A 13,211-nucleotide genomic window follows, 5' to 3' on the forward strand; every position below is an offset into this window, starting at 1 on the left:
CATGAGAAATATTGGTCTGTAACTTTTTTGTAGGGTCTTTATCTGGTCTTGGTATTACATTAATGCTGGGCTCATAGAATAAAACACTGCTCAGAGAAATCAGCGATGACACAAACAAATGGAAAAACATTCAATGCTCATGAATAGAAAGAATCCCAAACAAACAGAATATACATTCCTCTCATCTGCACAAGGTACATGCTCTAAGACTGACCACAAAATGAGACATAAAAAAATCCTCAGCAAAATCTTTAAAAACAAATTTTTATTTTATTTCATTTTATTTATTTGAGATGGAGTCTCATTGTATTGCCCAGGCTGGAGTGCAGTGGCATGATCTTGGCTCACTGCAACCTCTGTCTCCCTGATTCAAGCAATTCTCCTGCCTCAGCCTCCCAAGTAGCTGGGATTACACGTGTGCACCACCATGCCCAGCTAATTTTTGTACTTTTAGTAGAGACAGGGTTTCACCATGTTGGCCAGGCTGGTCTTGAACTCCTTACCTCAGGTGATCCACCCAGCTCAGCCTCCTACAGTGCTGGGATTACAGGCATGTGCCACTGCGCCCAGCCCCAAAATTTTAAAAAGCAAAATCGTACCACACTCTTGGACCACAGAGCAATAAAAATAGAAGTCAATACTAAGAAAATCACTCAAAACCACACAAGTACATGGAAATTAAACAACCTGCTTTGAAATGACTGTGGGGTAAATAATGAAATTAAGGCAGAAATGAAGAAATTCTTTGAAACTAATGGGAACAAAGATACAACATACCAGAATCTCCAGGACACAGCCAAAGTAGTGTTAAGAAGGAAGGAAGTTTATAGCACTAAACACCAACATCACAAAATTAGAAAGATCTCAAATTAACAACAGAATATCACAACTACGGAACTAGAGAAACAAGAGCAAACCAATCCCAAAGCTAACAGAAGACAAGAAATAACTAAAATCAAAGCTGAGCTGAAGGAAACTGAGACATCAAAAACCATGTGGATAAACAAATAATCCAGGAATTTATTCTTTGAAAAAAGTTAATGATATATAGACTGCTAGCTAGACTAATAAAAAAAAAAAAAAAAACCTAGAAGATCCAAATAAACACAATCAGAAATGACAAAGGGGACACTACCACAGACCCGAAAGAAATACAAAACCCCCCTCAGAGAGTACTATGAACACCTGTATGCACACAAGCTAGAAAACCTAAAAGAAATTGATACATTTCTTCAAACATACAGTCTCCCAAGATTGAACCACAAAGAAATTGAATCCTCGAACAGACCAATAATGAGTTCTGAAATTGACCAGTAATAAAAAGCCTACCAACCAGTGGCTCAGGTCTCCAATCCTGGCACTTTGGGAGGCTGAAGGGGGGCAGATTTCCTGAGCTCAGGAGTTTGAGACCAGCCTGGGCAACATGGTGAAACCCCATCTCTCTAAAGTACAAAAAATTAGCCGGGTGTGGTGGAGTGCACCAGTAGTCCTAGCTACTTGGGAGGCTGAGGCACAAGAATTGCTTGAACCTGGGAGGTGACACAGTGAGACTCTGTCTCAAAAAAAAAACCTACCAACCAGAAGAAGACCAGGACTAGATGGATGAACAGCCCAATTCTACCAGATGTATAAAGAAGAGCTGGTGCCATTCCTAATGAGACTACTCCAAAAAATTGAAGAGGAGGGACTCCTCCCCAATTCATTCTACGTGGACATCATCATGCTGATACCAAAACCTGGCAGAGATATAACATAAAGAGAAAACTTCAGGCCAATATCCTTGATGAACATAGATACAAAAATTCTTAACAAAATACTAGCAGACTGAATCCAGGAGCACATACAAAAGACAATTCACCACAATCAAGTAGGCTTTATCTCTAGGATGCAAGGTTGGTTCAACATACACAAATCAATAAATGTAATTCATCACATAAACAGAACTGAAAACAAACAAAAACCACACATGCCTATTTCAATAGACACAGAAAAGACTTTTGGTAAAATTTAACATTGCTTAATGTTAAAAACCCTAGACAAAGTGGCACTGAATAAACATACTTCAAAATAATAAGAGCTATCTATGATAAACCCACAGCTAACATGATACTGGATGGGCAAAAGCTGGAAACATTCCCCTTAAAAACTGGCACAAGACAAAGATGCCCTCTCTCATCACTCCCACTCAACATAGTGCTGGAAGTCCTGGCCAGAGAAATCAGGTAAGAGAAAGAAATAAAAGACATTCAAATGTGAAGAGAGGAAGTCAAACTATTGCTGTTTGCAGACAATATGATTCTATATCAGAAAACCCCATAGTCTCTGCCCAAAGTTCTCCTTGATCTGATGAACAACTTCAGCAAAGTTTCAGGATATAAAATCAACATACAGAAATGAATAACATTCCTACACAACAACAATATTCAAGCTGAGAGTTAAATCATAAACACAATCCCATTCACACCACAAAAAGAATAAAATACCTGGGCATACAGGTAATCAGGAAGATGAAAGATCTCTACAATGAAAATTATAAAACACTGCTCAAAGAAATTAGAGATGACGGCCAGGCTCAAGCCTGTAATCCCAGCACTTTGGGAGGCAGAGACAGGCAGATCATGAGGTCAGGAGATCGAGACCAACCTGGCTAACCCATGGTGAAACCCTGTCTCTACTAAAAATACAAAAAAAAAATTAGCCGGGTGAGGTGGTGGGTGCCTGTAATCCCAGCTACTCGGGAGGCTGAGGCAGGAGAATAGTGTGAACCCGGGAGGCGGAACTTGCAGTGAGCTGAGATCCGGCCACTGCACTCCAGCCTGGGTGACAGAACGAGACTCCGTCTCAAAAAAAAAAAAAAAAAAAAAAGAAAAGAAATTAGAGATGACACAAATAAATGGAAAAATATTCCATGCTCGTGGATTGAAAGACTCAATATCATTAAAATGGCCATACTGCCCAAAGCAATTTGCACATTCAATGCTATTTCTATTAAACTACCAATGACATTCTTCATAGAATTAGGAAAAACTTTAAAAATTCATATGGAGCAGAAAAAGAGCCTGAAGAGCAAAGGCAATCTTAAACAAAAAGAACAAAGTTGGAGGCATCACATTATCCAACTTCAAACTATACTACAAGCCTACAGTAATCAAAACAGCATGGAACTGATACAAAACAGACATATAGACCAATGGAACACAATAGAGAGCCCAGAAATAATAACACAAACCTACAACAATCTGACCTTGACAAAGTCAATAAAAACAAGCAATGGGGAAAGGACTCCCTATTCAATAAATGGTGCTGGGCTAACTGACTAGCCATTTGCAGAATATTGAAACTGGACCCCTTCCTCACATCATATACAAAAATCAACTCAACATTTATTAAAGAGTTAAACATAAAACCAAAACTTTAAAAACCCTGAAAGATAACCTAGGAAATACCATTCTGGACAGAAGATTTGGCAAAGATTTCATACGTAAAATGCCAAAACCAATTGCAACAAAAACGAAAACTGACAAATGAGATACAGTTAAACAAAAGAGCTTACACACAGCTAAAGAAACTATCAACAGAGTAAACAGACAACATACAGAATGGGAGAAAATATTTGCAAATTATGCATCCAACAAAGGTCTAATCTCCAGAATCTATAAGGAATTTAAGCAAGTTAACAAGCAAAAACAATCCCATTAAAAAGTGGGTAAAGGACATGAACAGAAGACAAAAGAAGACATACATGCAGCCAACAAGCATATGAAAAAATGCCAAATACTTACAACCAACTGATCTTTGACAAAGCATGCAAGCACATAAGTTGGGGAAAGGACACCCTATTCAATAACGGTGCTGGGAAGACTGGCAAGCCACATTTAGAAGAATGAAACTGAATCCTCATCTTTCACCTTATACAAAAATCAACTCAAGATGCATCATAGACTTTTAAGACCTAAAACCATAAACATTCTAGAAGATAATATCAGAAAAACTCTTCTAGACATTGGCTTAGGCAAATAATTCATGATTAAGATGTCAAAAGCAAATGCAACAAAACCAAAAACAAAATGGGTTCTAATTCAACTAAAAAGCTTCTGCACAGCAAGTAATAATAATAATAATCAGTAAACAGAAAACTCACAGAGTGTGAGAAAATATTCACAAATTATGCATCTGACAAAGGACTAATATCCAAAATCTACAAAGAATTCAAATGAATCAGCAAGAAAAAAAACACACAAATAATCCCATCAAAAAGTGGGCAAAGGACATAAATAGACAATATCAAAAGAAGATATACAAACAGCCAACAAATATATGAAAAAATGCTCAACATCAGTAATTATCAGGGAAATACAAATTAAAACCACAGTGAGATACCACCTTACTCCTGCAGGAGTGGCCATAATTAAAAAGTCAAAAAATAATAGATGTTGGTGTGGATGTGGTATAAAGGGAAGACTTTTACACTGCTGGTGGGAATGTAAACTAGTACAACCACTATGGAAAACAGTATGGAGATTCCTTAAAGAACTAAAAGTAGAACTACCATTCGATTCAGCAATCCCACTACTGGGTATCTACCCAAATGAAAAGAAGTCATTATATAAAAAAGACACATGCATACACATGTTTACGCAGCACAATTTGCTAATGCAAATTGTGGAGGTCATTATTCTTTTTTTTTTTTTTTGAGATGGAATCTCACTCTGTCGCCCAGGCTGGAGTGCAGTGGCACAATTTTGGCTCACTGTAACCTCCACCTCTCGGATTCAAGCGATTCTTCTGCCTCAGCCTCCCGAGTAGCTGGGACTACAGGTGTGCACCACCACGCCTGGCTAATTTTTGTATTTTTAATAGAGATGTGGTTTCATCATGTTGGCCAGGCTGGTCTCAAACTCCTGACCTCAGGAGATCTGCCTGCCTTGGCCTCCCAAAGTGCTGGGATTACAGGTGTGAGCCACCACACCTGGTGAAGGCCATTACTCTAAGTGAAGTAACTCAGGAAAGGAAACTCAAATATCATATGATTTCACTTACAAGTGGAAGCTAAGCTATGATGATGCAAAGGCATAAGAATGATATAATGGACTTTGAGGACTCGAGGGGGAAGGTTGACAGGGGGATGAGGGATCAAAGACTACGTATTGGGTACAGTGTACACTGCTCAGGTGATGGGTGCACCAAAATCTCAGAAATCACCACTAAAGAACTTTCTATGTAACCAAAAACCACCTGTATCCCCAAAACTATTGAAACTGAAAAAAGAAGAAATATTCAAAATCACTAATTATTAGGGAAATGCAAATCAAAACCACAGTGAGAGACCATTTCATATTAGTCAGAATAGCTACTATGAAAAAGTAAAAAAAATAATAGATGCTGACAAGGTTGTGGAGAAAAGGGAATGCTTGTATACTGATGGTGGGAATGTAAATTAGTTCAGCCATTGTGGAAAGCAGTTTGGAAATTTGTCAAAGAACTCAAAGCAGAATTACCATTCAACCCAGCAATCCCATGATTGGGTATATACCCAAGAGAATATCAATTGTTCTACCCTAAAGACACACACACACATATGTTCATCACAGCAGTATTCACAATAGCAAAGACATGGAATCACCCTAAATGCCTATCAGCAGTTGACTGGATAAAGAAAATGTGGTATATATATACACCATGGAACACTATGCAGCCACAAAAAAGAATGACATCATGTCCTTTGCAGCAACATGGATGGAGCTGGAGGCCATTATCCTAAGCAAACTAACAAAGGAACAGAAAACCAAATACTGCATGTTCTGACTTACAAGTGGGAGCTAAACATTGAGTATATAAGGACACAAAGAAGGGAACAACAGACACTGGGGCCTACTTTAGGGTGGAGGGAGAGAGGAGGCAGAAGATCAAAAAACTACCTAATGGATACTATGCATATTACATGGGTGATGAAATAATCTGTACACCAAACCTCCGTGACACGTAAACTATCTATACAAAAAATCTGCACATGTACCCCTGAACCTAGAATAAAAGTTTGAAGAAAAAAAGAAATTATTCTTTCTAATTCTAACTTCTAGGAGAGATTGCAGAGAAAGTATAAGATTTCTTCCTTACACAGTGGAATTCAACAGTGAATTCACCTGGGCAGGTGCTTTCTGTTTTGAAAGCTTATTAATTATTGATTAAATTTATTTGATATGAGCCTGCTTAGATTGTCTATTTCTTCTTGTGAAGGTTTTAACAGATAGTGTCTCCCAAAGATTTGTCAATTTCATGTAGGATATTAAATTCATGGGCATAAAGTAGTCCATAGTATTCCTTTATTGTCATTTTAATGTCCATGGGATCTGTCCACGTCCCCTCTTTCATTTCCAACGTTAGTACTTTGTGGTCTCTCTCTTATCTTCTTAGAAGTTGCACATAATTCTTGCCTTTGCTCTTCAAGGGGTGTTAAGTGTTTGTTACCTATGGCTTCTTTCAAGATCTTTTCTTTAACTTTGATTTCTGAAGTTTGAATATAACATGCCTAGGTGTCAGGTTTCTTTGGCCATTTATCCTGTTTAGTGTTCTCTAAGCTTCCTGGACCTGTGATTTGGTGTCTGACATTAATTTGGGGAAATTCTCACTGATTATTGCTTTGTCCATTGCATCTGTTCCTTTCTCTGCTTCTCCTTCTTGTACTCACATTATACAGAGTTAACATCTTTTGTAGTTGTGTCACAGTTCTTGGATATTCTGTTTTGTTTGTTTTCCCAATCTTTCTTTTCTTTGCTTCTCAGTTTTGGAAGTTTCTATAGTTATATCCTCAAGTTCAGGGATTCTTTTATCAAGCTGGTAGTGGGTCTATCAAAGGCACTCTTCATTTCTGATACAATGTTTTGATCTCTAGCATTTCTTTTTTATTCCTTCTAATATATCTGCTTATATTATCTATCTGTTTTTGCATTTAAAAACAGTTTGAATTAGTGACAGTTTTCCACTAAAGTCCTTGGCATATTAATCAGAGTTTTAAAAAAATTCCTGGTGAGATAACTCCAACATTTTTACCATAACTTACTTCTGGTTCTGATGCTTGTTGTTTGGTCTCTTCAATCTGCTTTTTTAAAATCTTCTATTATTATTATTATTATATTTAGAGACGGGGTCTCACTATGTTGACCAGTCTGGCCTTGAACTCTTGGACTCAAGTGATCCTCCCACCTCAACCTCTTAAGTAGCTGGGAATACAGGCACACACCATTGCCCCTGGCTTTACCTTTCAGTATGTCTTGTACTTTTTTATTGAAAGGTAGACCTGCTGTATTGAGTAAAAGGAACTGCAGTAAATAGGCTGTTAGTAATGTAGTGGCAAAGGGAAGCATTCTACAGTCTCATAATCAGGTCTCAGTCTTTTGGTGAGCCTCTGCCCCTGGACTGTGAATTTCAGCAGTGTTTCTCAATTTTGTTTTCCCCCTTAGGTGGCACAGGATGGCTAAAGGGAATTGACATTGGGTATTTTCCTTCCCCTAAATGGAAAGCTAGAGTTGACTTCAACTCTATGGATATTTCTATTCCCCCAGGTTGGTTACTCTGATAATACCCCAGCAGGCTAGGCTATGATAAAACAGCTTCTCTCCAGGGAAGGCCTTGCTAAAAAGAGCAGAATGCACAGGCATATTCATATTTTAAAATGGTTCCTTGTCTCCTTCCCCTGCTGGAAAGAAACGTGAGAGGCTTTTTTCTCTGATATTCACTGTTAGGACCTGGTAGAGTTCCTGGAGGTAGAACAAAATTGTGAGAACCTTTCCCCACAACCCCACTGCACCCTCTGCCCCGGAAACTGGATGTCCCCTAGAGTTTTTCATTCTCAGAGTTGTCCACATTGGGCCTCCAGTAATGCTTCACTTTAAGTGTATGTTTTCCTACACTGGTACTCATTCCCACAGAGGTGTCTACTCACAGGTTTCTGTTCACACAAGCTGTGATTTTCTGTATCCACCTGTCAGTCTCTCTAATTTGGGGAGGCTGCAGTTAGTCCTGTGACCTCACTTCTCTGATGGGTCTCAGAGAGCTGCTGATTTTTCAGTTTATTCAGACTTTTACTTATTATCAGGACAGAGTGGTGAACTTCTAAGCTCCTTACATGCTGGACCAGAAACAGAAAGTCTCTTGACTAGTTTTATATCAGAGTTTTGCCAGCCGCATAGTATCTTTTCATTTAATTTTCTAAAAGAATCTTCAAATTTATTTAAATAGGCAGATAAAATTCTATGTATTTATTATTTACAATACAGTGTTCTGAAGTATACACACATTGTGAGATGATAAATTCTAGCTAATTAACATATGCATTACCTCATAGTTAACATTTTTGCAGTAAGAACACTTATCCATTCTCTTAGCATTTTTCAAGAACACAATGTATCATCATTAACTACAGTCATCATGCTGTACAACAGATCTTTTGAACTTATTTCGCCTATCTAACTGTACTTTTGTATCCTTTGACAAACATCTCCACAACTTCCCCACCAGCCACCTCAACGTCTGGCAACCATCATTCTACTCTCTATTTCTACAAGACCAACTTTTTTAGATTCCACATGTGAATGAGATCATGTGGTGTTTGTGTTTCTGTGCCTGGCTTATTTCACTTAACACAATGTCCTCCAGGTTTATCCATGTGGTTGGAAATGACAGGATTTCCTTCTTTTTATAGTTGAATACTATTTATATATATATGATATATCTGATATCTGATATAAATAAGATATTCATATATACACATGACATATATATCACATATTCTTTATCCATTCATCTGTTAATGGACATGGGTTGATTCCATATCTTGACTATTGTGAACAGGGGTAAAATAAACATGGGAGTGCAGTTCTCTCCCCAACATACTAACTTTATTTCCTTTGGATATGTACCCAACAGTGGGATTATTAGATTATATGGTAGTCTTATTTTTAATTTTCTGAGGAAACTATATACTGTCTTCCAAAATGACTGTACTAATTTGCATTCCCATCAATAGTGTGCAAGGATTCCCTTTTCTCTACATTAGTGTTCTCATCAACACTTATCTTTTGTCTTTTTGGTAACAGCCATTCTAACAGGAGTGAAGTGATATATCACTGTGGTTTTGATTTGCATTTCCATGATGATTAGTGATGTCAAGCATTTTTTCATATACCTATGGACCATTTGTGTATCTTTTACCTATTTTTAAATTGGGGTTATTTGTTTTTTGTTATTGACTTGTTTGAGTTCCCTATATATTTTGGATATTAACCCTTGTTAGATGTATAATTTGCAAATATTTTCCACTATTCTGTAGACTGTCTCTTTACTCTGATTGTTTCCTTTGCTGTCTTTTTAGTTTGATGTAATCTCATTCATCTATTTTTGCTTTTGTCTCCTGTGTTGTTGAGGTCATATCCAAAAAAGCATTGCCCAGGCCAATATTTTGGGGATTTTCCCCTATTTTTTTTAGTAGTTCTATGGTTTCGGGTCTTACATTAATGCATTTTGAGTTGATTTTTATATATGGTGTGAGGTAAGGGTCTAATTTCATCCCTCTGTATTTGGATATCCAGTTTTTACCACTGTGTGTTCTTGGCACCTTCATCAAAAATCAACTAGGTGTAAATGTCATTTAGTTTCTATGGCCTAGGAATTATCTAATATTTAAGAATGTGGTACAATTTGCATGTAAGACTATCTGAACCTTTTTTCAGGGTGGTAGGCCTTTTAGTATCTTTTTTTATTTTATTCCTTTTATTAGCCTATTTCAGATTTTTTTTTACCTCCTTTAGTTAATTTTGATAATTTGTAGTTAACTAGAAAATTATCCATTTAATCAAGATTTTCAAGTCTATTGATATACACTTACAGACACATTCTTTGTTTTTGTTTTTTTTTTGTTTTTTTTTTTTGAGACAGAGTCTCACTCTGTCGCCAGGCTGGAGTACAATGGCATGATCTCGGCTCACTGCAACCTCCGCTTCCCAGGTTCAAGTGATTCTCCTGCCTCAGCCTCCTGAGTAGCTGGGACTACAGGCATGCACCACCATACCCAGCTAATTTTTTTTTTGTATTTTTAATAGAGGCGGGGTTTCACCATGTTGGCCAGGATGGTCTCAATCTCTTGACTCCGTGATCAGCCCACTTCAGCCTCCCAAAATGCTAGGATTACAGGCATGAACCACCACACCCAGCCTACAGACAGATTCTTAAGTAATTTTTCCTATCTACCATTTTGTTGCCTTTCTCATTCCAAATATTTATTTGCCATTCTCTCTGTATTTATCTATTAGTGGAATAGCAATAGTTTTTGTCTATTTCATAAGTCTTTTCAATTTATGACCTATAAGTTTTATTGTTAAAATCTTTTTTGTGGTTGTTGTAGTCTAAAAGTATTTCTGTTTTTGTCTCTATTATGCCTCTCTTCAATTTCATTTATTTATCTTTTCTAGTTTTATGAGTTGAGTGCTTTAAGGAAGACAATTCCATGTAAAACTCTTTATTCCAATAAGGTTAATTCCTACCCCCTGCCAACAATAAGAGTCCAATATCATTATTCTGCCACCAGGTGGCTGGCCAGTGATACTGAGTTATAGTGACATAGCAGGGCTCAGTGTTAATCTCTGAAGTTGGCAAAGTAGACACACAGCAGTGAAAGAAGTCATATCCCACATATATAATTTTCATCCTTCCCACCACACTTTCAATAAGCTCACTGAGCAATCACTGGAGTGACAAAGGAAAGTGGCTGCTGACTTACATCCCTGAATTGGTCATCTGGTCCATCCTTTGCCATCTGGTTGAGAAAGTCCTCAGTTTTGAAGGCCATTGGTGAGCATTCATAAGGCACCAATATTGACACACTCTGGACCTAAAGTGGGGAAATGGGAGTGGTTCAACAGTTGCAGGTGACAAGACGTGCATTGTTGGCAGATAATATAAAAAATAATAATAATAAAGGCAACTATGATTTAATCTTCTTCTTCTTAGCACCATGTGCTAGTAATTCCAAACAATGCCAGTTCACAATACTCCCTCTCAAAAAACTTTCTGTTGGTCTAAGTTCTAAAAAGTTGCTTGTACCTGGGGCAAACCACTCCTACCACCCACCCTTGGTAAGACAGAGGTTTCCATCCACCTACCCTGCCCCTAGATCCTCTCATTATGAATCCTCAGTATTGTTCTTCTCTAGTCCCTGACGATCCAGACAAATATTAGCCACTGATTATAAGTCATTTTAGACTCATAATGCAGGACAACTTTCTTTCCAGGATATGTGAAAAAAGAGATATTCCACGTATAATTCTACCTATTACAGGGAGGATTTCTCATCATTGTCCTTGTCATCACACACAATTGAGGTTAATGAGAACAGTCTGCATATAGCACAGAATCACCTAAAAATCAAGTTTAATGTTTTGTTTCTTTTATCAGCTGGTCACAGGGTACTCCTCTGACCCATGAAGCTATGTAAGCAGGTAGAAGTTCATGTGGCTATGCATCAAGAGTAGGAACACTGAGAATGGGAGACACTTGCTCACACAACTCACTGATACATTTAAGGCCTGGTTAAACTCAGTCTTATGTCACTTGCTTAGCCTTGTTGAGTAAGTGCTGCTAGGCAACCCAATTTTATGACTTGATAAGTAAGATAATACCCATCATGATAGGCAGTCTTATAGCAAACTAGATAGAACCCACATCTAGGATAGTAGCTAACTGGAGTTACCACCTAACTAATTTTATAATAACCGACTGATATTCTCCAAAATTACTTGTTGTTACTAGGTAACTTGTCATGGAAATAGGAGGATTCACCACACCTGTATCTTTCAACTTTGTGATGATGTTAATAATTTCTACAATACCTCCAGGTATAAAGTATTGCTTCTGATGTATTGTTCATCTGTGTTCTCAAAGGTATTTGCATAAAATTGTTCATAATACCCCTTTGCTATCTTTTCAAAGCCTCTAGGATCTGTAGTGATGACCTCTCTTTCATTTCTGACAACCATGATTTATACATTTTTTTTTCTGTCTTACTATATTTTAATCAATTTTATTAACATTTTCAAAGAAAAAACTTTTGACTTTGTTACTTTTCTCTATTTTCTGTCCATTTTCTATGTAATTGCTTTTCATTCTTGTATTGTTTTCACATTTCTTCTTAATTTTGGTTCAATTTCCTCTTCTTTTTCTGTCATCTTAAAGTAAAAGTGTAGATCATTTATTTTAAGCATTTTTTCTAATATAAACATTTAAAAGTATAAATGTCCTTCTATGCACTGCTTTAGCTGTTTCCTACAAATGTGAAATACCTTCATTATCATGTAGTTCAAAATAACTTTTTTTTCAAGCTGGGAATTCTTTTATTTATTTATTTATTTATTTATTTATTTATTTATTTATTTATTTTTAAATTATACTTTAAGTTCTAGGGTACATGTGCACAATGTGCAGGTTTCTTGCATATGTATACATGTGCCATGTTGGTGTGCTGCACCCATTAACTCGTCACTTACATTACATGTATCTCCTAATGCTATCCCTCTCTGCTCCCCCCACCTCCTGGCAGGCCCTGGTGTGTGATGTTCCCCACCCTGTGTCCAAGTGTTCTCATTGTTCAATTCCCACCTATGAGTGAGAACATGTGGTGTTTGGTTTTCTGTCCTTGCGATAGTTTGCACAGAATGATGCTTTCCAGCTTCATCCATGTCCCTGAAAAGGACATGAACTCAACCTTTTTATGGCTGACTTTTTAATGATCGTCATTCTAACTGGTGTGAGATGGTATCTCACTATGATTTTGATTTGCATTTCTCTGATGGCCAGTGATGATTAGCACTTTTTCATGTGTCTGTTGGCTGCATACATGTATTCTTTTGAGAGGTGTCTGTTCATATTCTTTGCCCACTTTTTGATGGGATTGATTTTTTTCTTGTAAATTTGTTTAAGTCCTTTGTAGATTCTGGATATTAGCCCTTTGTCAGATGGGTAGATTGTAAAAATTTTCCCCATTCTGAGGTTGCCTGTTCACATTGATGGTAGTTTCTTTTGCTGTGCAGAAGCTCTTTAGTTTAATTAGATCCCATTTGTCCATTTTGGCTTTTGTTGCCATTGCTTTTGGTGTTTTAGTCATGAAGTCCTCGCTCATGCCTATGGACTGAATGGTATTGCCTAGGTTTTCTTCTTGGGAT

This window comes from Theropithecus gelada, chromosome 7b, assembly GCF_003255815.1.
Source record: "Theropithecus gelada isolate Dixy chromosome 7b, Tgel_1.0, whole genome shotgun sequence".
In the NCBI taxonomy this organism is placed as follows: Eukaryota; Metazoa; Chordata; class Mammalia; order Primates; family Cercopithecidae; genus Theropithecus; species Theropithecus gelada.